Raw genomic sequence first — 26,883 nt, 5'->3', positions numbered from 1 at the left:
TTACACTTGGAGGCTCTTAGTTAAGACCTTGTTCCCGTGAACACACTTGGGGCACAGCATATTGTCCCCCTGGTATGGAGGTGGAAATGTACAGGCTGGATGCAGGAAGAGTTCAATCACTTCCTATTTCTTATCAGAAACCCAGGCTTGTCCGACATGGAAATGCAGCCGAACCCAACCACGTGGTTCCGAAGAAAAGCTTTTCCCGTGAACCACCCAGCACATTTCCCCATGGGTCTCTGGTGTAGCAGTGGTCAGCACTGCCTCGACCCTCTAGCGTTGGCTGCATATCTGGCCCAAGACGTCCACACTGCCTCAGAGGCAGTCATAGTGACAACAGTAGGACTGACTTCCTCATAGAAGACAGGAGGGTAAGTCAGGGCATGTACCTGTTCCTCTGGTACAGGAACCACTTCAAGGGGAAATGTCACCTGAGAACAGAGCTCTCCAGCCTCCTCTGTCTTCATTTTTTCCCAGATGTCTTCAACCTGGCCTCTTTTGGTGAGTCAGAACATTCTTCAATTAGGGCATTTACTCTGGGAAAGCCCCTGCAAGGAGCCGTTTATAAACCTCTAATTTCTGGCCTTTGAAGCTCAGCTTCATCTCTTGGCACCACGCTCACAGAACATCTCGGTGGATCAGGTTCACTGCGGGCAGATGTTCTGGAAAAGGAGGAATCGGTGCCTTCCTCTGAGTGGTTAAGAAGTTATATGAAGAGTAAATGAAGTGCAGCAGCACAGAAGAGTGAGGAAGACAGAACGCCAGATTTCTAGTCAGTGGAGCACATCTTTCGCAAAGACTCCAGCAATGGGGAAAATAAATAACAAAAAAAGGCAGTGAAAGATAATGGTTGTGAACCAAAGAAGAAAGCACAAGATACTGAGACTCCAGGTTACACTCGTAGGAAGGTACCGACTTCTTTGTTTTTAATAGCTTGTAAATGTGCCACAGTTTCTTTATCTATTCTTCAGCTGAGGGACATCAGGGTTATTTCCAGATTCTGGATGTTACTAATGAAGCTGCTATGAACATAGTTGAGCAAGCGTCCCTGTTCTATGGCAGAGTGTCTTTTGGGTATATACCCAGGAGAAGTATAGCTGGGTCTTGAGCCAAAGTTATTCCCAATATTCTAAGGATACCAGATTGATTTCCACAGTGGTTGTACAAGTTTACCTTCCCACCAGCAATGGAGATGTGTTCTTTCTCCACATCCTCTCCAGCATGTGCTGTCACTTGAAGTTTTGATCTTAGCTTTTGTGACTGGTGTGAGATGGAACCTCAAAGTCGTTTGATTTGCATTTCCCTGGTGACTAAGGACTTTGAACATCTCTTTAAGTGCTTCTTGGACTTTTGAAATGTTCTGTTGAGAATTCTGTGTTTACTTAGCTCTGCACTCCATTTTGTATTTGGATTATTTGGTTTGTTGATATTTAATTTCTTGAGTTCTTTAAATATTATAGATATTAGCCCTCTGTAGGGTTGGTGAAGGTCTTTTTCCAACTTGTAGGCTGCAATTTTGTTCTATTGACAGTGTCTTTTTTTTCTCACAGAAGCTTTTCAGTTTCGTGAGGTCCCATTTATTAATTGTTGATCACAGAGCCTGAGCTGTTAGTGTTCTGTTCAGGAAGTTGTCTCCTCTGCCAATGAGTTCAAAGCTATCCCCACTTTCTCTTCTATTATGTTTAGTGTATTCGGTTTTATGTTGAAGTCTTTGATCTTCTTGGACTTGAGTTTTGTGTAGGGTGATAAATATGGGTCTATTTGTGTTCTCCTATGTGTAGACATCCAGTTAGACCAGCACCATTTGTTGAAGATGCTGTCTTTTCTCCATTTTATGCTTTTGGCACCTTTGTCAAAAATCAAGTGACAATGGGTACGCAGGTTTATTACAGGATGTTTAATTTGATTTTTTTGATCAGCCAGTCTATTTCTATGCTGGTACCATGCAGTGTTTATTAGTATTGGTCTATAGTATACTTTGAAGTCAGAGATAGAGATACCTCCAGAAGATCTTTTATTGTATAGGATTGTTTTAGCTATTCTGTTTTTGTTTGTTTGCTTGTTTTTCCATATAAGGTTTAGAATTGTTCTTTCAAGGTCTGTAACTAATTATGTTGTTATTTTCATGGAGATTGCATGGATTCTGTAGATTGCTTTTGGTAAGATGGATGTATTTACTATGTTAATCCTACTCATCCATGAGTATGGAACATCTTTTCATCTTCTGATTTCTTCTTCAATTGCTCTCTTCAGAGACTTGAAGTTTTTTTCATACAAGTCTTTCACTTGCTTAGTTAGCATTATAGCAACATACCTTATATTACTTGTGGCTTTTGTGAAAGTTGTAGTTTCCCTAATTTCTATTTCATCGCTTTTGTCATTTGTGTACTGATTTCTTTTTTGATTAATCTGTGTCCAGCCAGTTTGCTGAAGCTATTTACCAGCTTTAGGAATGCTCTGGTAAAATTTTTGGAGGTCTCTTACATACACTATCATATCATATGCAAATAGCAATAATTGAGTTCTTCCTTTCCAACTTGTACGCCCTTCGTCTCCTTTAGTTGTCTAGCTAGAACTTCAAATACTTGTTGAAGAGCTATGGAGAGAGTGGGCAGCCTTGTCTTGTTCCTGATTTTAGTGGAATTTTTTTAGTTCCTTTGAATTTAATTTGATGTTGGCAATCAGCTTGCAGTATTAAGGATTGATTATATTTAGATATGAGCCTTTTATCCTTGATCTCTCCATGACTTTCATCATAAGGTGGTGTTGGATTTTGTCAAAAGTTTTTCTGTATCTAATGAGATGATCATGTGATTTTTTTTCTTTGAGTTTGTATATATGGTAGATTACATTGATGGATTTTCACATGTTGAAGCATGGTTGCATCCTTGGGATGAAGCCAACTTGATCATGGTTGGTGATATACTTGATGTGTGCTTAGATTCAGTTTGCGACCATTTTATTGAATATTTTTGCATTGATGTTGATGAATGAAGTTGGTCTGAAATTCTTTTTCTTTGTTGCGTCTTCCTGTAGTTTAGGTATCAGGGTGACTGTGGTTTCACAAAATAAATCTGGCAATGTTCTTCCAGTTTCTATTTTGTGGATTCAGGGATGGAGATACCTCAGAAGATCTTTTATTGTAGAGGATTATTTTAGCAATTCTGGGTTTCTTGTTATTCCGTATGAAGCTTAGAATTTCTCTTTCAAGGTCTTTAAAGAATGAAGAAAAAGTGGAGAACAGCCTAGACCTCATTGGCACAGGAGACAACTTCCTGAACAGAACACCAACATCACAGGCTCTAAGAGCAACAATCAATAAATGGGACTTCATGAAGCTGAAAAGCTTCTGTAAAACAAAGGACACTATCATCAAAACAAAATGAATGCCTACAGATTGGGAAAGAATCTTCACCAAACCTTTATCTGACAGAGGACTAATATCCAGTATATATAAAGAACTAAAGAAGCTGAAAAGCAACTAACCAAGTAATCCAATTGAAAAATGGGGAACAGAGCTAAACAGAGAATTCTCAATAGAGGAATATCAAATGGCAGAGAAACACTTAAGAAATGCTCAACCTCATTAGCCATTAGGGAAATACAAATCAAAATGGCCCTGAGATTTCACCTTACACTCATCAGAATGGCCAAGATGAAAAACTCAAGTGACAACATATGCTGGAGAGGTTGTGGAGAAAGGGGAACCCTCCTCCATTGCTGGTGGAAATGTAAACTGGCACAACCACTTTAGAAGTCAATCTTGTGCTTTCTCAGACAATTAGGAATAGTGCTTCCTCAAGACCCAGCTGTACCACTGCTAGGTATATACCCAAGTACACAACAAGGACATTTGCTCAACCATGTTTATAGCAGCTTTATTTGTAATAGCCAGAACCTGGAAACAACCCAGATGTCCATCAAGGGAGGAAAGAATACAGAAATTGTGGTATTTTTACACAATTGAATACTACTCAGCAATCAAAATGGAAGAAATCATGAAATTTGCAGGCAAATGGTGGGATCTAGAAAAGATCATTCTGAATGAAGTATCCCAGAAGGAGAAAGACAAACATGGAATATACTTGCTTATATAGACCTACAAGATATGATAAACATAATGAAATCTATATACCTAAAGAAGATAAACAAGAAAGCAGACATAGGGTAAGATAATCAATCCTCACTTAGAAAGACAAATGGGATGTGCATTGGACATATGACAAGAGTCTACCACAGAACGCATATGAAAGACTCTACCTAGCAGTGTTTCAAAACACATACTAAGACTCATAACCAAACCTTCGGCAGAAGGGGAGTTAGTATGACGTGGAAAGGATAGGAGCCCCACAAGGGCCAACTATATCTGGCACAGGGGTCTTTTCTGAGACTGACATTCAACCAAGGATCATGTATGGATATAACCTAGAACCTTTGCTCAGATGAAGCCCATGGTAGCTCGGTAACCAATTGGTTTCCCATAGTAAGGGAAACAGGGACTATTTCTGACAGTAACTCAATGGCAGGCTCTTTGACCTCCCCACCCTCCAAGGGAGGAGCAGTCCTGCTAGGCCACAGAGGAGGACTTTGCAGCCAGTCCTGAAGATACCTGATAAAACAGGGTCAGATGAAAGGGGAGGAGGTCCTCCCCTATCAGTGGACTTGGAAAGGGGCAGGGAGGAGATGAGGGAGGGAGGGTGGGACTGGGAAGGAATGAGGGAGCAGGATACAGCTGGGATACAGAGTTAATAAAATGTAACTAATAATGAAAAAAATTAAATTAAATTAAAAAAAAGAATTGTGTTGGTACTTTGATAGGAATTGCATTGAATCTGTAGAATGCTTTTGGTAAGATGGCCATTTTTACTATGTTAATCCTGCCAAGCCATGAGCATGGGAGATCTTTCCATCTTCTCATATCTTCTTCTAATTCTTTCTTCAGAGACTTAACATTTTTTTTATACAGGTCTTTGACTTACTTGGTTAGGATCACACCAAGGTACTTTATGGCTTTTGTGGCTATTATGAAAGGTGTTGTTTCCCTAATTTCCTTCTCAGCCCTTTTGTATTTTGTATACAAGAGGGCTACTGATGTTTTTAAGTTAATTTTGTATCCAGCCATTTTGCTGAAGGTGTTTATCAGCTGTAAGAGTTCCCTGGTAGAGTTTTTGGGGTCACTCACGTATACTATCATATCATCTGCAAATAGTGATACTTTGGCTTCTTCCTCTCCAATTTTTATCCCCTTGATCTCCTTCAACTGTCTTATTTCTCTGGCTAGGACTTCCAGAACTATGTTGAAGAGATATGGAGAGAGTGGGCAGCCTTGCCTTGTCCCTGGTTTCAGTGGGATTGCTTTAAGTTTCTCTCCATTGAGTTTGATGTTGGCTATAAGCTTGCTGTATATTGCTTTTACTATGTTTAGATATGTGCCTTGTATCCCTGATCTCTCCAAGGCTTTAAACATGAATGGATGTTGGATTTTGTCAAATGCTTTTTTCAGCATCTAAGGAGATTATCATGTGTTTTCTTTTCTTTCAGTTTGTTAATATGGTGGATCACATTGATGGATTTTCGTATATTGAACCACCCCTGCATACCTGGGATGAAGCCTTCTTGGCCATAGTGGATGATATCTTTGATGTGGTCTTGTATTCGGTTTGCAAGTATTTTGTTGAGTATTTTTGCATCAATGTTCATAAGGGAGATTGGCCTGAAATTCTCTTTCTTTGTTGGGTCTTTGTGAGGTTTAGGTACCAAGGTGACTGTGGCTTCATAGAATGAGTTTGGTAATGTTCCTTCTGTTTCTATTTTGTGGAATTATTTGAAGAGTATTGGTGTTAGCTCTTCTTTGAAGGTCTGGTAGAATTCTGTGCTGAAACCATCTGGTTCTGTCCTTTTTTTGGATGGGAGACATTTGATGACCACTTCTATTTCCTTAGGGGTTATAGGAGTATTTACTTGATTTACCTGGTCTTGATTCAGCTTTGGTAAGTGGAATCAATCAAGAAAATTATCCATTTCATTTAGATTTTCAAATTTTGTGGCATATACCTTTGAAGTAAGTCCTAATGATTGTTTGATTTCCTCAGAGACTGTTGTTATGTCCCCCTTTTCAGTTCTGATTTTGTTAATTTGGATAGTGTCTCTCTGCCTTTTAGTTAGTTTGGCTAAGGGTTTGTCTATTTTGTTGATTTTTCTCAAAGAACTAGCTCTTGGTTTCATTGATTCTTTGAATTATTTTATTTGTTTCTAATTTATTGATTTCAGCCCTGAGTTTGATTATTTCCAGCCATGTACTCCTTTTTGGTGTGTCTGCTTCTTTTTTTTTTTTCCTAGGGCTTTTAGGTGAGCCCTTAAGTTGCTTGAATGAGATGTCTTGAATTTCTTCTTGAAGGCACTTAGTGCTATGAACTTTTCACTTAGCACTGCTTTCATTGTGTCCCATAAGGTTGGGTATGTTGTGCCTTCATTTTCATTGAATTCTAGGAAGATTTTAATTTCTTTATTTCTTTGTGTGCTTGGTTACTTTTTGTTTTGCTATAGTGAGGTTAATTATTTCCTGTATTTACCTGACAGCGGTTAGTTTTCTTGGGTTGTATTTTCCTTCTACTGTCTTCTGTAACGTTGATTTGTGTTGAAATTTGTTTTTTTTTTTTTTCATTGAAAATCTTGTTTTCTCCGTCTATGAGGACTGAGAGTTTTGCTGGGTATAGTAGCCTAGGATGACATTTGTGTTCTCTTAGGGTGTGCATGATGTCCATCCAGGCCCTTCTGCCTTTCATAGTCTCTGTTGAGAAGTCAGGTGTGATTCTGATGGGTTTGCCATTATATGTTACTTGGCCTTTTTCCCTTGCAGCTTTTAGTATTTTTTTTCTTTGTTTTGTATACTTACTGTTTTGGTTATTATGTGGTAGGAGGATTTTCTTTTCTGGTCTAATTTATTGGGTGTTCTGTAGGCCTCTTATATTCTTATTGGCCTCTCCTTTAACTTGGGGACATTTTCTTCAATGATTTTGTTGAAAATATTTTCTGGGCCTTGGAGGAGAGAATCTTCTTTTTCCTCTATTTCTATTATTCTTAGGTTTATTCTTTTCATGTTGTCTTGGATTTCTTGGATGGTCTGTGTCAGGAATTTTTTGGATTTAACATTTTCTTTGACGGATACACAGATTTCTTCCATTGTATCTTCCACACCTGAGATTCTTTCTTCCATCTCTTGTGGTCTATTGGTTATGCTTACCTCTGTAGTTCCTGTTTTCTTCCCTAAGTTCTTTCTCTCCACAATTTCCTCCATTTGTGTTTTCTTTAATTTTTCCAATTCTATCTTCAGATCTTGAGCCATTTTGTTGATTTCCTTCACCTGTCTGACTGTATTTTCCTGTTTTTTCTTCAATTCCTTCAGTTGTTTGTTTGAACAATCCTCTGTTTCTTTTATTTCTTTCAGTGATTTAAGTATTTCCTCTCTAAAGGCCACAAACTGTTTGGTTGCAACTTCCTGTATTTCTTTACATATGGCCATAATCTGCTTGTCTTTATCTTTCTTTATTTCTTTATGGATGACCATAATCTGTTTGTCTTTATCTTTCTCTAGTTCTTTATGGATGACCATAATCTGTTTGTCTTTATCTTTCTCTAGTTCTTTACAGATGGCTATAATCTGTTTGTCTTTATTTTCCTCTAGTTCTTTGTGCACGTTTTATTTTTTTCCTCTATTATTCTCTTCATAAGCATAAATGTTAGGTCATCTTCTTGAATTTCAGTTGTGCTGGGGTGTCCGGGGCTGCTTTCCCCTGGATAACTGGGTTCTGAAGATTGCATTTTGCTCTGTCTTTTGTTGGCTGAGCATTCACGTTGGCCTCCACCCATTGGGCTATCTTAGGGTTCGGTGTTAGTTTCTGGTGGTTCCTGGAACCCTGTATTGGAGAGAATCCCCTTGGCAGGAAGATGATTTTTCCTGAAGGAGGCCTCCTCAGCTTTTTGGGTATGGTCACTGAATGGCGGGTGTTTTTCAGCTCACCTCACACTTATAGGCCTGAGAGGTAACTGTGGTCCTTGTTAGTCAAGAGGGCTCTCCTTTCACCTGGAGAAGTCCTGGAGACAGCTGCCCTGCTTCTGGGTTTCTTGCTGTAAATTTAGTAGCTGCTGCTGTAACCTGGGTGCCCGGTGGTTTGGTCAGTTTAATTAGGGATAACGGGTTGCCCCTTGGAGCATTATCTGGGGGTTGATCTTTGGGATACCAGACTTCTGTAGGTCTGAGATTGGGGCTCTGTTCCCCAGTACCCAAGCAGTAGTCAGTGGCAGGTGAGCTCTGCTCTCATGCGTGCAGCTGGAGGCTAGGGTCAGGAGCCTGTGGATAGCCAGAAACTTTTCTGGAGTGAGGTGTCCTGAGGTAGGGCCAGATGTTTGCCCCACAATGGGGTTTTCTCCCAACAGGAAGGCCCAGTCTGTGGTGTTTGGCATGGCATGTAGAGCATGCAGGTGCTGGTGGGTGGTGGCTCCAAGCTGGTGACTGGGCAGGAACTTGAGACCTTTTCCTGGGAACTTTCCCGTGTGTGTGTGCTGGTGAGGGGAGGGTGTCGGCTGAGTGCTCTAAGCTGTCTCCCTCCCTATGGGTTTTTTTCCCCAACAGGGACTCCTGGTCTCTGGTGCCCTGGGGTGCATAGTTCTGTCTGTGATGGATAGTTGGGTGCAGCAGGCCTCTGGGCTGGTGGCATGTGCCCGCTGGTCTGCAGGACCTTTTCCAGGGATATATTGGGTGACCTGAAGTCAGTCCCCATTTGCTTCCTTCCTTGTGGGGTTTCCTCCTGACAAAGAAACCCAGTCTCTGATGTCCTGCGCCCACAGTTCTGTCTGTGATGGAGAGTAGGGCGTACAGCAGGTCTCTGTGTTGTTGGCTGAAGCCCAGCTCAGGGCTGTTGACGTGTGCCTGCTCGTCTGCGGGACCTTTTCCAGGGATAGACTGGGTGACCTGAGGTTAGTTCCGTTTCCTTCCTTCCTTGTGGGGTTTTCTCGCAACTGGGCAACTGGGACTCCCAGTCTCTGGTGTTTTTGTGCCCACCGTTCAGCCTGGGAAGGTGATCAGGACATGCAGGCGTGTGGCTCAGGTCCGTCCGGCCACCAAGTGCCTGCACCACCCGGGATCTCTTCCGGGTTCTGGCTGGGTGACCTGAGAGTGGACCTGACTGATTCCTACACCATGGAGTTTCCTCTCACCTGGGAAACACGATTGCTGTTGTTTTAGAGCCCAGAGTTTTCAGTCTCCTGGTCACTGTATTGACATTGCTGTCCTGCTCCTCAGACACAGTGTCCTCCTGGCGCCTCCATCTTAGATCCCCCTTCACATATAAAGTTTTGATTATGATGTGGTGGTGTCATGTCCTTTTCTGCTTCTTTCTATTTGGCATTCTGTAAGCTTCTTGTGTGTTTACAGGCCTCTCTTTCTTTAGGTTTGGGGAGTTTTCTTCTATGATTTTGTTGAAAATATTTTCTGGGACTTGAACCTAAGAGTCTTCTTCTATTTCTGTTATTATTAGGTTTGGTATTTTCATCGTGTCCCAGATTTCTTCGATGTTCTGTGTCATGAGCTTTTTAGATTTAACATTTTCTTTGCCTGATGTCGGTTTCTTCAATTGTATTTTCTATCCCTGAGAGTCTCTTTTCCATCTCTTGTATTCTGTTGGTGATGCTTAGGCCTGTAGCTCTTGCCCTCTTCCCTAGGTTTTCCTTCTCCAGGATTGCCTCAGATTGTGTTTTTTGTTTTTTTTTTTAAATTGCTTCTAGCTTCATTTTTAGGTCTTGAACAGTTTTGTTCATTTCCTTATCCTGTTTGATTGTAGTCTCCTGTATTTCTTTAAGAGATCTGTTTGATTGTATTTTCCTGTGCTCATTTAAAGCTTCATTCTCCTCTTTTAAAGCCTCTATCATTTTACTCAACTTAAAATCAATTTACTCAAACTTAAAATCTTTTTCTTGCACTCTGGGTGTGGGAGTATCTCTAGGGCTTGCCATGGCAGGCTAGGACCACTGGCTTCTGGAGGAGCCATACGGCCCTGAGTTTTGTTGTTTGTGTTCTTTAGCTTGCTTCTAACCACAAGGTTGACTCTGGTGCTCACCAGCCTGGTTGATCTTCCACTTGGTTCACTCTATGTGTCCCAGGTGGGGCATCCAGCTGGGGAGCAGGTGGAAAGCCTCTGAGCTGAGAGCTGCTAGGGTGCCCTGCAGGCTGGCTTGTGTTAGGGGATGACGGGGCTTCGGCCCTGAGCCTAGCTCTCACTGTCTCTGCTGGGACAGTGATCCAGGCTCGCCAGGCAATGGGGAGTGAGCAGAAAGGTCTCTGAGCCGAGACCCGCTCCGGTGCCTCACAGGCCTCCTCGGGATGTGGACGATGGGCCTTGGGTCACGTGCCTAGCCTGCCTCTACTGGCTTCTCAGTATACCAGTCTTATATACTACTTTACATTTGCATATAAATTTATTTTTAGCAGTTGTAGATAACATTGTTATTTTGGTGCACATTTAATCATTGCTAGTATATGGAATATAATCAATGTTTCTTTATTTTGTGATCTGTGACCCTAATGAATTCACTTATTAGTTCTAGTAACATTTTTGTTCCTGGTTCAGAGGTGGCATTCAGCAAAATGAGATGAAATTGGCCAGGGCTCCCTTCCCTTCCCTAGCCGAAGTTCCCATGGGAGTTGAAATGCAAGGCTGGCTTCAATAGGTAGACAATATCTCTCTAACATGCCGAGAGGATGGCAACAATGTAGCACAGAGCGCCTGTGCTTTGGAGGAAGACTGTGTCATTGCTAGCTACTGGTGTCAGCAAAAGAGATAGCTGAGTCTCGAATAGGCTGCAAAACCTGGGCTTGTAGAAGCAGCCACCCTCCTCCCTTCCCCACCTTTTTAAACATTGAGGATGAGAACAAACTAGAAAGGAAGTCCCAGCTGCTTATCAAGTCATTCTGTTAAACAAATGTTGGTATTTTCTTTCCCCTTCCTGTCTTCTTAGTAGAGGATCTCTCAGATCTATATGCTGAAGCACATAGGTTTGATCCCCAATGTGGTAATACTGCAAGAGGCTAAATGTAGGGACCTGGGGAGTTATTAGGGCACAGAAAACATGCCTTCCGGGGAGTTTCCAGACCCCTGTTTTTTTTCTTCTTTCCTTTGCTTTCAGATATCTGAGTATGAAGAGGTTTGCTGTGTTGTGTGATCCTACCATGATCCTACCTCATCTGAGGGCCCAAAGTCAAAAGCTGCCCCCTATAAAAAATGTTCTTTTTTTTTTTAAAGTTGTTTACTTTAAGTATTTTCTTATGGTAACACAAACTTGACAAATAGTATGTATGTTTCTTCACTGCACTGAATTTTGACTAATAACAGGAAATACAAAGGAAAGGATTATTTTGCAGAATGCATGCAAAGTCATTTAAGATACATATGTATTTATATAAGATACACACACACATATATACATTTTCAAATAAAAGATACCTCATAGTTCTTAATATTTTCTGAGAAATGTTAGACTGTGTATATCCGTCAGGAAAAAAATGCATGTTTATTTCAATTTAGTTAAGGAATACACATATTTCTTAACAAAACTATAGTTAAGCAAGTACTCTTTGAGGCAGCAGTGGTGATGAATAGAATATCAAAAGGCTGAGAGTCCTTTGATCTGTGTACAGGCTGCAAGTGTTTAGAGCCATCATCAGGTTATCAACTGTTTAAATGACCCTGTTTTCCGGAACAGAACATTCTTGGGAAAATATTTTTTTCTGAGCCTTTGGCTGCTGTAGAACAAGATAAACAAGTTTTATTGAAGCAAAAATAGGTAACTTTCACTTCAAGAAGTAAACATGTTATTCAGAAACTAGGTACATTTGTCATGAGAAATGTCTGATTGTTTCCTGAATGTTAACTTTGCAAATGGACTCATATTTCCATTCCCCCCCCCACTGGAACCCTTCCCTGAAAGACACACATTTCTAAACATGAATTTTTGTATATATCCAGTGATCTATCACATGCACATGCACACTTATATACACAGAGACACACATATATATATAATACACACAGACATATATACATATATATACATATATACACATTATAGACACAGGCACACATACATACAAACACATAAATGTATACTTATACACACAGACACGCATATAACACACATAGACATATACAACATAGACACATGCATACACACATATTTTTAATATCTTTCTGTAAAAATGCATACAAGGTCACTTATTAACATCAAACACTTCCCTAATACAGACCAGCTGTGTTCAGTTTTTGCCAGACAGAGAAAATGTGAACTAACAGCAATTGTTTATTAATGGTTGGATTTCTGAAAGGGGAAAGTTGACCCCTTTAATAAAAGATAAGTGTAAACACTCTTATCTTTTATTTACCTGCACTATGGTTAAGATACCTGACATAAAACCTTGTTGGAGAAACTTCAAGCTGAAAGAGTTTATCTCTCCTTATTTTGAGCTCATGCAATTGACATGAAATTCAATTCAATTAAAACACACTTTTAATCACTTGTACCTTGTTCCACAACATTCACAAACTCTTCTCAAAGAAAGAAGTTATTGTTGGAAAAATAAGTGTGATTGCCCCAAGTAAAATTAGCTTAGTATCTATCAGTGAAGAGACTTGGAAAACTCTCAATCTAATTCTAGTAAGTAGGAATGAAAGCTCATCAGATGCCTAGAGGAACAGACCTAACTACACTTCCAGCGTGCTCACCTCTGATTTCAGTGAACACAGCAAAAGAGAAGGTGGGAGAACGCGTCACATACACATGAAACGATTGCTAAGTTTCACATTTCAATTTGAAACACCTTGAATTCTTTTTGCGCGGACCTTTCTACCCTTCCAGAGGGCCGAAGCACCTCGGTCATCTTCATAAACTTTGTCTTACTCAACACATACAGATGCAGGATTTGAGTTGTAAGGATGTTTTCTTACTGATTATCCATCTCACCAGAAAAGCTTAAAAGGCCTCTCTGGTGATGGAATGATTGAGGGACTGTGCTGCACATAGTTATCAATTGACATTTTGAGTTCTTCTCTTTGAATTGCTCTATGCTTCTGATGATTTGCTGTGGCAAATACTTGAATTTCTTTGAGAGAAGAACATTAAACACAAATAAAGAAGACTGAACCCGCACAAGACAACTCATACCCAAACTGGCTGAATACCTTTGACGGTTTGCATGAGAAATGTTTCTCATGTTCATGAATTTGAACACTTGGTTCTCAGCCGGTGGCACTGTTTGGAGGTTATGGAATCTTTAAGAGGTAGAGTCCTGCTGGAGGACACTAGGGGAAAGCTATGAGGGCTTGTAGCCTGCGCCCAGTTTTTTCTTGCTCTCTTGTGTGTGCAGATAAAAACGAGGTCACTCAGCTTCCTGCCCCTGCCTGTTGCTGCTTTCCATGATTACCATGTCTTCCCAGCCATGATGGCCTCTACCTTCCTGGAACCTTAAGCCCAAACAAACTCTTAATTCCCTAAGGTGTTTTTTAAAGTATTTTGTCACAGCAACAGGAATGAAACTGCTTTAATATCCAGGTGTGAATGGATTTTTAACCGATATTTTTAAATCTATTTTCTTTTTAATTAACTAATTAATTATTCACTTTATATCCTGAATGCACTCCCTCCCACTCCTCCTCCCTGTCTCACTCTCCCACCCTCTTCCCTCTTTGACTCCTCTCCTTCTCCTCGGAAAAGGGAAGTACCCTCCTTACACCAACCCACCCCTGAACATCCAGTCTCTTCTGCTCAAGCCGGACAAGGCAGCCCAGCTAGGGAAAGTGATCCAAAAGCAGACAACAGAGTCCATGTCAGAGACAGCACCCGGTCCACTTGCTAGGTTACTCTAGTTACTTATGTGTTGGGGGCCTAGGTTCAGTCCATGCCTGCTCTTTGGTTGGTGGTTCAGTCTCTGAAAGCCTCCATCGCCCTAGGTTAGTTGGCTCTGTTGGTCTTCTTGTGGAGTTCTTGAAAATCTGTTTTCAATAAAATATTTTTGAGATAATTTGGGAAGTGTGTAAGAAATACTTGTAGGTCCATAAAGATATGTAGAGTTTAAATTACCTTCTTCCCGGGTGTAAATTAAAAACAGTCTCCTTAAAATCTGAATTGGGAAACTGAAAACAAAAAACAAAAGAAGCAAAAAGAAAAAAGCAGTAGTAGAAATGTTAGGTAACTATATGAAATTTAGAGACTTGAACATGTGTGTCACATAAACATGTCTGTTTCATGTAGGATAGTCTAATTACAGAGCATAGAATCTTTTTTAAACTAGCCAGTCATTACCATTTCACACTGTATGTGCAAATTAAGGAATGTTTGGAATTCTTGAACACATGCAATGATGAGCTCAAACAGTAGTGACAGTAAGGGTAGGAATCACTCTTACCAGGTGCAAGGAGTTTTGTATTATTTATTACAAAAACATATGATTGTAAACAAAATACTGGTATGACCATTTTCCAAACAAAGGCACAAACTCAGTGTTTAGATCACTTGCAAGCTCTTACAGAGAGAAAGGGCAGTGTCACCTTTGAGCTCAGTCTTATCAAGTAGCAAAGTTCATATCATCTTTCATTCAATTTTGTTATGAATAAAAAATTAAGAACCATTAGTTTTATTATTGTACTTGAAGTGTCAAATTGAGGTTCTACATAACAACTTTCTTTTTTTAAATTCAAATAAATTTTATTTATATATTCATTTATTACAATTTATTCACTTTGTATCCCTGCTGCAGCCCCTCGTTTGTCTCCTCCCAGCACCCCCCACCCTTCTTCTTCTCCCCTGAAGCCCTTTCTCAAGTCCCCTGATAGGGGAGGACCTCCTCACCTTCTATCTACTTTCTTAATCCTTGTTCTCTTTACTAGGAAAAAACAACAACCCCGTTAAGCTGGATGAGTATGAGATGAGACTTGTGAGCTTACCTAAATAAAAACAATCCTCATTGCCTGATCCCCCACATCACCACTCCAAAGAGCAAGCAACAGTGGCCGGGATAAACAACTTTCACATTTAAAATGTGTTTTTTAGTAAAGACTGGCAAATCTACCAGAAATTAATGATTCCTTAAAACATGAAAATTTTCTTGGTGTCAAGTGAACCCAGGTTGGGGCACCCATGAGCATGCACCCCTTTCTTCAGATTGCATATTTTAGAACTACAGCTAGCATCACCTCTGTGTCCCCTGTGTCAGGTCCAGGTGTGACCTGTCAGGGTAATCATGCCACATTCCCTGTGAGAGCACCACAGGATTTTACAGATTGCCCTAGTGCACGCTTCAGACAAATGGAGATGCTTGTAACTGATCCATCGAGAATCTTACTAAAACATGCTGATATGTTCACAATATCTGCTGTCCAGGCTGAAGGGCATGGGTTAATGGCAAGCCTGAGGCCCTGGATGGCCTGATACAGTTTGTCACCATCACATCCACAATAGAGGGAAATCAGAAAGGCTTTTTGCATATAACTTACTTCTAAATTGTCTGTGTTTATGTTTCCGCTTGATTAATTCACAGGTACAAGTCTGCACCAAAGCTGCTAGACATATACGGCATTTTACATGAACTTAAGCATGAAAATGTGCCCCTTTAAAGTGTGGCACAATATCAAACTGCAGAGCCGACATTCCAAATCTTACTAGCATATGGGAAGGGGGTTGCTATCTTGCTGTTACCTAGCTGATAATCATTACTACTTATTCTTTTACAGTGTTGAATTTATAAACAACATAGCAAATATAATAATCTCCGCACAATATTGAATAAACACAAAATCTCATTGACATTCTCTTTGCTTTCTCTGAAACAAACAGCCCAATTTTTCCCAGTTACTTTATGGAGCTTCAGAACTGAGAGCCAAGTGATGTCCATTTTACTGTGATGTCTTTATGATCCATTTTGATGTTTTCTAACCCACTGAATAAACTTCCTTGCCATTGCAAAAGGCAGGACATTCATTCACATGTGGTAGCATATGCGGTCCCCTAGAACTGGCATCTGAACCTGTCCCAGCAGACCACAGCATATGATGACTCAACTAAACTCAAGTACTACTGCAATCACAACGAATCCAGCTGCCAGACCAACCCTTCCGGGATCAGGCTGTGTCCACCTGCTATAGTTGGTGGAACTGTTCGGGGAAATGAGGTATAGCCTTGGTGGAGGAGATGTGTCACTCAGGCTAGGCTCTGAAATTTCAAAAGCTCATGCCATTCCCAGTTAGATCTCAATCTCTCTCTCTCTCTGCCTTGTGCCGTGGACCAGCTGTGAGCGCTCAGCTACATCCTGTGCCTGCTTGCTTGCTCCTACCAGGATCGCCATGGACTCACTCTCTGAAATTGTAAGCCCAATGAACTCTTCTATAAGTTTCCTTAGTCACAGTGTTTTGTCATGGCAAGAGAAACTTAACTAGGACAGAAGCGTCAGCAATAGTCACAGAAATTCCTGTGATATTTTTAGTGGGCATTGTCAGTGTTTCACCTGGATCTGCTTGGATCTCTTATAATTTTTATGATCCTCTCCCACCTTCTAAGACTGTGTCTGAATGTAATGTCCAGCAATGTTACTTCTTTAGGAAACATCTTAGAATAATGGAGCCACTTTCCCTCAAGGTGCAGAGAATAAAGCCTTTGGGTTATGTACTTCTACCTGAAGAGTGGCCTTAGCTAGTGTCTTTGGATGCAAAGTATAAAAGCTCTGCTCTTTGCTGCCTTGGCTTGGAACAAATGTGACTGGGCTTTTCTTATACCTTATTCTGCATTTTTTATTTCCATGTTTTACCTGCCTGTCTGGTTATTTTTCTAGTCTCTTTTGTGGGAGACCTTTTAAAGGACATCACCAGCACAGGAACTCTTACTTTGCAATCCGATTTCTGGATTAAGGAACCCAGCTGAGAACAATATCGTCACAGATGCCTCCTTAAAATTTCTCACTATGCTTTTCCTATGGAAGCTCTGATGTAAAATAACTGACTGGAGAGCCAGTCCTGGGAGGTACTGCACTAGTCTGCTGATCAGGCTGGGCTACTACTAGTGTAATTTACTTGTATAGATCATTGGAACCTTAGCAAGAACAGAGCTAACCCAGGGACCCTCAGTAAATCAAGCATCTTCCACAGAGGACTTTTCTGATGAGTGTGTGGCTCAGTGCTCTTCCCCAGGCTGTTAGCCTGTCAGCCTCTTCTTTTTTCAAAGATCACATTGCATGCTTTTCAACTGTGTTAGTGTCTGTCTGCTTCTTTATCCCTCCCTTCTCTCTCTAACTCATATTTAAAACTACCTCAATATAGAATTATATTCCGTTTGTTTCAGTGTAGCAACTCAGGATATTTACCCTATATAGAAGTTGTAGCTGTTAATGAAACTTAGAAAATAATTTTTGATTCTTCTTTGGAGGCAAGGTTTTTCTTCCTGGGTTCAAGTTTTCAATGTTTCTTCTTTCAGAATACTATCCACTATCCACTCCTCCAGGTTTCTGCCACTATAACTTAGGAAACTATTTCTTGCTTTTTGGTGGGTGAGCCGTACTTCCTGGGCTTCATTTCCTACAAATTCTTTGCTCATGTTGGATTCTGACATGAGTCATGGATATAAGAAACTGAAGGGTGTGGCCAATATATTGTTAGGGAAATAATATTATCTAGTGAAATACTTCAAGCAAGATATATACCTTGCTTGAAGGTATGTATACCTTACCAGGTTCCAGGTTTCCTCCTAGTGTTTCCTCCTACTAAGGATGTTCAGTGCATTTGTGTGTGTAAAGTATTCTGAGTCTTCAGGTTTTTCCATTTTCACAAAGTACGATTCCATGCGAAGGTCCTAACTATCAGGAAGAGCATGGTGCCATTTGAATTCAAGTGATGTAATTCAGAAACCACAGGATTAGACTGCCTTTAATTTTCAGCTCCATCAGCCCTGTAGAAGTGAGAGCTAGTTTTAGCACAATGATTTTAAAGCCTTGCCTTTTTTCTATCTTGAGCTTGTAATGTAAAACTTTCTCTCAAAGAGTCAGCATGTCTAGAAGTAGTGAAGTTGCTCTGTAGCCCTCGCTGCTTTTCATTATTATTGTAATATCAGAATAATTATATTATTCTTAGACAGCAATCATTCTCTACTTCTTGTCCTCAACAGCAAGGCTATCACAAAGAGCCAAGAATACAGATAAATAAAAGAAGTAACTACTTACTTTTAGTATGGCCTGGGTGCCTGCTGTAGTGCGGATTTGATTATGTTCCCTCGAGGCTTGTGTACTGGGAGGTTAGCCTTCAATGTGACCATGTTAAATGGTGGTGGAGCTTTGACGAGTTGCCCAGTGGAAAGTCATTATATCTTTGAGGGTGCTGTCCTTTGAAGGTAGTGATTTTGTTCCTTTAGGATCACAATTCCCACAGAGTGAGTATTAAAAGACTAACTTGGAGCCTTCAAATACCTCCAGCTTCTTGTTTCATTATAGTTCCTTTTGCACATGTACCTATTCTTGCCATCGAATTCTGTACACCGTAAAGTACTCACTGGATTCCAACCTCATGAGTTTGCCAACCATGGAATGGAATCCTCCTTAACTGCGAGTTAAGTACACCTGTTGTCTTTGTAAAGTCTTGCCTTAGGTATTCTCTGATAGAGAAACAGTGATTGGCACTCCACTTCTTTTCCTTTTTCATTGTATGAGACAAGGTTTCACTGTATAGCCCACACTATGTCGCTCAGATTGGAATTAAGTTGTTTGTCTGTTGACTGAATTACAGTCAGGGGCATTACTCCTGACTTCCTGTTCCATTATTCTCCTTATAGAACCGGTATTTAAATCATTGTATTCTGTCTCTTCTACCTAGAGAGATACTTCTCCCCCATGGTCACTTGCTAGTTTCCTAACCTCGGTGTGCATTCCAGATACAACACACATCTCTATGGATGATGTCCTTTCCTGCACAAAGTCTTCTTAGTTCCAGGAGGTCGCATTTAGTAATTGCTGTTCTTAATCCTGTCCTGATAGGGTCCTTTTTTTAGAAAGGTCTTTCCTGTGCCAAAGAGTTCAAGTGTATTCCAAACTTTCAATTTTATTAGACTCAGGGTAACAGGTCTTATGTTGAAGTCCTTGACTCACATGGGGTTGATTGTTTGCAGGGAAAATACTATGAACCCACTTTCATTTTTCTACTCATGCTATCAAATTGGATCAGAACAATTTGTTGAAGATGTCTCTCCATCAGGGTCTGTTTTTGACCTCTTTATAAAAAAAAAATGGGTGGCTATGGGAATATGAGTTTATATATGGGCTCTCAGTGCTATCCCCTTGATTTTTTTTATTTTTTTTATTTATTTTATTTTTTTTTATCAGTTACATTTTATTAACTCTGTATCCCAGCCGTGTCCCGATCCCTCATTCCCTCCCAGTCCCTCCCTCCCTCCCTCCCTCATCTCCACTGTGCCCCTTTCCAAGTCCACTGATGGGGGGGACCTCCTCCCCATTCATCTGATCCTGTTTTATCAGGTATCTTCAGGACTGGCTGCAAAGCCCTCCTCTGTGGCCTAACAGGACTGCTCCTCCCTTCGGGGGTGGGGAGACCAAAGAGCCAGTCATCGAGTTCCTGTTAGAAATAGTCCCTGTTCCCCTCACTTTGGGAAACCAATTGGTTACTGAGCTACCACAGGCTACATCTGAGTGGAGGTTCTAGGTTATATCCATACATGGTCCTTGGTTGAATGTCAGTCTCAGAAAAGACCCTGTGCCCAGATATATTTGGTCCTTGTGGAGCTCCTATCCTTTCCCCATCAGACTAACTCCCCTTCTTTCTTATGATTCCCTGTACTCTGCCAAAGGTTTGGTCATGAGTCTTTGCTTTGAAAACACTGCTAGTTAGAGTCTTTCAGATGCGCTCAGTAGACTCCTGTCATACATTCAATGCACATCCCATCTGTCTTTCTAAACAAGGATTGATCATCTTACCCCATGTCTGCTCAATTGATTATCTTTTTTAGGTGTATAGATTTCATTATGTTTATCATATCTTATAGGTCTATATAAGTGAGTATATCCCATGTTTGTCTTTCTCCTTCTGGGATATTTCACTCAGAATGATCTTTTCTAGATCCCACCATTTGCCTGCAAATTTCATGATTTCCTCCTTTTTGATTGCTGAGTAGTATTCCATTGTATAAAAATACCACAATTTCTGTACCCATTCCACCGTTGATGGACATCTGGGTTGTTTCCAGGTTCTGGCTATTACAAATAGAGCTGCTATAAACATGGTTGAGCAAGTGTCCTTTTTGTGTACTTGAACAAACTTTGGCTATCCCCTTGATTAATGAGTATGTTTTTATGCCAGTGCCACCCTGTTTCTATTACTACACCTTTGTAGTACAACTGCAAATATGTTCCTTTATTGCTCAAGATTATTTTTAAAAATATGTTGTGAATCTTTTGTTTATCCAAATGGAATCACAAAGACTTTTTCGACTTCTGTGAAGAACTGCATTAGAGTTTTGCTGGTGTTTGCACTGACAGTCTGTAGGTTGCTTTATGCACCAGCACACTATTAGCATCGGGAGGTTTTCATCTTCTGCCATCTTCTTCATGTCCTTTTCTCAGTCTCATGAAGTTCTCATTGCATAAATGTTTCAAATCCTTGTTTGAATTTATTCCAGTATTTTATTTTATTTGAGTCTATTGTGAGTGGGATTGTTTGATTATTATTTCTTGTTATGTTTGTCGTTTGTATGTAAAAAGGCTACTGATCTTTGAGTGATTTTAGTTTTGGATCCTGCTACTTTGCTGAATGTGTTTTATTAACTGTAGGAGTTTCATGATGGAGTCTTCAAATACAACCTGCCAAAAACTCAGCCCCAGAGCCCCATTCCTTAAGGGTTCCTTCCACTTCCAATAACAAATGGTTCTGTTATTAAGAACCTTTTGCTGCAAACATATTAATTCTGTCTAGTTAAGAAGAAAACGTACTTATTAGTGATACCAAACAGCTTGTATTTTCATTTAAAGGAACTAGGGGGAAAACAGGTTAAGCTCACCAGAGAGGTACCCACAATGCATTGCCAATTTCAGAACTGCTTCGTAACAGTCCCGTGACAGAAGCTACAAAATACCCCGCCAGCTTTGCAGACAACAGAAAATAACATGCGCTTACAGGACCCTTCCTTACCTGATCACACCCAAATTAAAGGTTTCTTTGGGTGGAATAATTGGGAGAACCTGGCCCTTTGTTACTTTGAGCACAGAGAAGTGAAGCTTTTAGTTTTTGTCTCGAGAAAGCAGAGTTCGTTTTGTAGTAAATACCGAAACACAAGCAACTTTTCAGATGATGCTGTAGCGCACAGACCAACACACACTACCTTACTGCGCTTCTTACAATATTCTGTAAAACTTATTCTGAGAATATCTCAGTGATTATACATAACTTTATTTCATACAGTTCTTAAATAACTGTAGTCAAATCTTCAGCACAGTAACCCCAACTGCCCCTTCATAAAGAATGTCAAGATGAGGTATAAGCCACACTGAAATTGTGCAGATTCTACGAGTGTGGCAGAATCACACCATTCCCAGTTCATATGCAACAAAAACTGAAGCTTTTCAGTGGCAATTAATCACCAACTTTATCATGTTTATTTTTATTGGTCAATAGAAGTTATCATATTTTAAGAATTACAGATCTTCATTGAGTTATAAATGGCAGATGAGTCTCGATCACTTGATTGTGTTTAAAGGAATTCAGCATGATAGAAAGATCTGTGTGTTCTATGTAGCCCATATACACATAGGCAGACACACATCTAAATATATACATATGTATATGGGTGGTACTCATAAATCTGCATCTCATACATAGCGATGCAGAAACCTGAAAATAACAGCCCTTTCACTCATTAGAACATAATGACATCACACTGTCTTGAGGGAATTTAAACCCCTAGTTTAGAAACAATGTTCTGAAGACACAGACTGGAACCTCTTCTTGCTCTTCCCCCAGAATTATGCCCCCAGTCAGCTGTGCTGTAGGGACACGGAACTCATCATCCTCAACCTTGCATCCTTCCTTGCAGCGCTCATCTTCTCTGTTTGCCACCGCAGTGTGGTCACCAGTCTCCACTACCCCGCTGGGGCAGGCGCTGCAGTGTTCTCTCAGGGCTTCTGCGTCAGTGGGGACCACCCAGCATCGGCCCGCACAGAGGCCACTGAGCCTGCACACACAGTGTGGGGATGTGCCTGTAAACTAACTCCCGCTTGCTCCAGGAGTACAGTGCAAGATGAGAGCTGGGATGAAAATGCCACAGCGCTCACTTAGACACCCCCGTGGTGGAATAACACAAGAATCCACAATCCAATTCTCCGGTGAGGGCGCGTTCCCTAACTTGTTTGGTACTTGTGCTGATTATGAACACAACTTGAGCGCCCCGGAGTGCAGAGTCCTTTGGGATATGTCCCTGCTGCCCTGACAGAAAGTACACTACATTATATTTACTTACAGTGTCCATTAGGACAGTGATTTGTATAATTTCCTAATTTTTCTAGGCTACGCTATATATTAGATTTACCAAATTACAGTTACATAGTACCTGTGTAATAATGCATGTGCTACGTGTAAAACTCATTACAATGTGCTGTTACTGATTTTCCCTACTTTACATGTAGAAAGACTTCTATTGATTCACCTTTACTCCCCCACTTAGAAAAGCAATCACATTAAGGATTCCCTCTCAACCTATCAGCTACTACACTGAACAGTGTTACCATAAAATATGACTTAATATCCTCATGAGAAATGCTATATTGACACTTATTTATGCACATCCTAGACTTCCTTCTTTCCTAAAGTTAATTTTTCTACCACACTTTCCTTATCCGGTTAGAGAATCTCCTGTTAGATATTCTTTAATAACAGGCTTCTAAAAAACCCTATTAGTTTGCTCTTAAGTGAGAATGTCCCCGTTCCCTCACACCTGAATGGTATTTTGATGGATATAGACTTTTCTAGCGACCACTCTTTTCACTTCTCACTTTGGAAATGTGTTGCTCGTTCTGGCCTCTCATGGTTTCTGGAAAAGTCCACCGTCGTTCAGATTGTTTTCCCCTCTAGGTGTGCTGTCATTGCTCACTGGCTTCTCTCAACATGTTTTCTTGATTTTTACTTCTCAAAGTGTAATGTATTTGGGTGTAAAAGTCTTTAGATCATCCTAAGTAGATTCATTCCACACCATGAATCTATAGCGTTTGCTTTTCATTACATTTAGACTTTCCTACATTTAGCCTTCTCCATCCCACTATTTTGTATTTTCCAGCCTTTTGAAACTCAAAGCACACATACATCTCTAGACATTATGCCAGCGGTCTGATTTTAATATTTTTATTTCTTTTTATTTTGGCTGCCCAGATTCATAACTTCTCTTGATCCATCTTCATACAGCCTTCTACCACCTTCTACCTACTCATCCCTGGTCCTATTATATAACCTTCACTTTATTAGTTATTATACTTTCATTTGTTTGTTAATTATTCACTATTCTAAGAAATGCTGCTTACCGTGGGATTTAGAGTTGTTACTTTAATTCCTATCAGATAGTTTCAGAATATAATTCTTCCAAGTTTTGGAATCCATTGGCTTTTTTTTTTTCCTTTCATTTGATTTTCTGGTTCAGTATAAGTGATTTTCTGTTGTTGCATCCTTCGTATTTTGAGTCATATTTCTTGGGAATCTAGATGCTTTCCTTAAGAAAAGATGAAGTGCAGCCCAGGGGCTGGATAGGTGAATATGTCTGCCCATATCACCACATGTAAAAAAAAAGGAGCACCTATAAAAGAACTCATCCCTCAAGTCAGGATTCTATGGACTGGGCACACCCACAGTGACTCCATATGCAATGAAAACTGCCAGGCACAGCTAGAATAAGAGAGTTCAAATATTGTCAGTGACTAGTTGTAAAGAATTCCTAAAAACAAAAGAGCTCTCCAGACAGAAGGAAAATGAAACAAGGAGTTTGGGGATGAAGGACAGGCAGGCAGTGAAGGAAAAGGATGATTACCCTGTGTCTGAGAGTCACAGTGCAGGAACATACCTGCAAGTGGCCCAAGATTATCATGGAACTTTGGGGAAGTGGGCTGAGTCAAGGCACAGACTATAGACTTTGCAGCTAGGAGTGTAAACAATGGAGAAAAGACATTTATTTGTCTCTTGTGCTTTGTATACATCTCATTTTACTTTAATTCTTTGACAACTGTTAAAATTTGTATAATGACTTAGGAGATGACACACTTGTTAAATATCCGATTGGTGCTTGAAAACAACATGTATTCTGTAACTGAATTTGATGTTGGTTGACGGTGTTATATTTCTGCTATGCACTTGATTTTGTTTTGTTATAGTAACTTTTCAGCCATGCATATTATTGGAAACATTCGGACTATTATTTGACAAAAGTTTTTTATTCCTTAAAACAACCTTATTCTTTTGGAACACAAATAACAAATGATAAATTTAAACCAACACACACACACACAAAATAATTAAAAAAACCCATATTGTTTAATTAGGAAACTTTTAGAATCTTTGTATGAAGACAAACTATTTGGTAAAGAACAGGCTAATAAAAAAAGACTCATTGCTAGTTTAAGTTGTTCTTTTTCTTCAGAGCAAGTAAATTTTATTTCAAAAACTGAGGCTTTGAAAGTTCAGTGTGCAAGGTCAAATCTCGAATGTATTGAGATAAAATGAAAAGAAGACAAAGATGTGAAGGGCACCAATGGGACTAGAGTTATAGGCAAGACAACAGCATTCGAATCCCGTTGTCTACCCTTGTCAGTTTGGCCTAAAGGAGAGATGCCCAAGGCTTTTCTACCATAACCCTTTTCTTCCACACATTTAACAACAAATGTGAACTTAAATTGTCTATTTTTTATTTTTTCCTTTTTTGTTTTGTTTTCAGTCTTTGGTGTCTTGGTAGTTTGGATGGCTTTCCTTAAGTTTAAAGAACACTTAAAGAACAAATCAGTTTTTCTCCTTGGTGAACAATTAAGTTCACAACTTTATTTTTCCCCTTTGCATTTTCTTGAATTTATCAGCATAATATAGCAATAGGTTGTCTTGTGACTTGTTTGAGTTTGGTTTCTATTGCTATATAAAGACACCATGACCAAGACCAACTTGGGGGGAGTTGTTTTAACTTGTAATTCTTGGGTCACACACGATCACTGAGGGGAGTCAGGGCACGAACTCAAGCAGGAACTGAAGCGGGGCCATGGAGGAGTGCTGCTTACTGGCTCTTCCCAGGGCTTGTTTAGCCGGCTTTCTTACAGAACCTAGGCCCACCTGCCCTAGGTCTTCCCACACTGGTTATTAATTAAGAACCCCCCCCACACACACACTTTGTCAATGAACTAATATGATGGAGGCTTTTTTTTTCAATTGAAGTTGCTTCTTCCCAGATGAGTCTGGCTTGTGTCAAGTTGAAACAACAACAATAACTACAAAACAAACAAACAAACCAACAAACTCTAACAAGGACCTTGGTTTTAGTACCAGATTTCTGGCAAATGGCTATGGTTCTATTTTTCTTACTGAAGGTTACTATTGCTATAATGAAACACCATGACCAAAAACATGAAAATAAAAGTGAGGAAGAGGGTTTATTCACACTTTCATATTGCTGCTCATCATTGAAGGAAGTCAGGACAGGAATCCAGAGGCAGGAACTGCAGAGGCCATGGAGGCATGCTGGACTGTGCATCATGACAAATTCATCATGACAAATTTATCATGACAAATTCATCATGGCTTGCTCAGTTTGCTCCAGCCAGATGGATGGCACCATCCACAATGGGCTAGGCCCTTCCCCATCAATCACTCATTACGAAAGTGCATTACAGACTGTAACCAACTTTAGGGAGAAATCTTCTTAATTGAGGTTCCCTCCTCTCAGATGACTATAGCTTGTGTCAAGTTGACATAAAACCATCAGGCACAACATTAGAATCTTATTTTCCTTTTGTGTCCTTTTGTGTCATTGTCTGTATCTAACCTGGGTTGACAGGTTATACAATTATATATGATCACTCTAATACAAGCAATAATAAAAATACTTACCTATCAATCCACCCATCCATCAACTCATACATCCATTTCTGCATCTTTATCCGTATGCACACAGCCTCCGGAGCTCAATAATATAAGCAGAAAGTATATACTACAATAATATCTGCTTCACATTTCTGAGTTTTGAGCTTTCATATAATTCCTCTAATCCTCAGTGGTAAATGTTTAGATCAGAGTATAAAATCCCTTCATCCAGAGAACTTCAAAATTCTAAATTTTCATTTCCTGTCTCTGCTGTCCATCTTAATTTGGACCAAGTTTATAGTTCTCCTAATCTGACTTTTATTCGAATCAGGTTATTTTCAAACTACTTTCTATTGCTGATTTAAAAATTCTAGGTAATTTCAACATTATTTGGACATGTTATTTTGAAGAATACCTGCAAGGTTCTCATTGGTCTGTGTGCTCTGATCACTCCTTTGGGGTAGAATGTTGATTAAGGCTTTGAACCTTCCTGAACAATGCTGCTAGTCATCATCAGAGTTATACCAGCGATATCAGCTGTGATTCAAACTGCTAAGTGCTTGTTTCAAGAGATACAGTCATTTCTAGGAGTTAGCACTTACTTCCTAAATACTCTCTTTTTTTTTTCCAAGGAGAAAATACTAGAAGGGCTTGAAACCACTGATGCTCTCCCAAATCCTCCAAGTTTTTTGACACATTATTTTGAAGTCACCAGAGCCACATACCAGGTGGCTTAGGATATACCTATTAATTC

General features: G+C 40.0%; 1 pseudogene; it reads right to left on the bottom strand.

Annotated features, from left to right (window-relative positions):
* On the bottom strand, positions 1-26,200 carry LOC132655338 (developmental pluripotency-associated protein 4-like; annotated as a pseudogene).
* Positions 26,201-26,883: the final 683 nt, after the last annotated feature.

This window comes from Meriones unguiculatus, chromosome 7, assembly GCF_030254825.1.
Source record: "Meriones unguiculatus strain TT.TT164.6M chromosome 7, Bangor_MerUng_6.1, whole genome shotgun sequence".
NCBI lineage: Eukaryota > Metazoa > Chordata > Mammalia > Rodentia > Muridae > Meriones > Meriones unguiculatus.
Note: the sequence above shows the minus strand (reverse complement) of the source record. Positions and strands in the feature narration are given on the sequence as shown.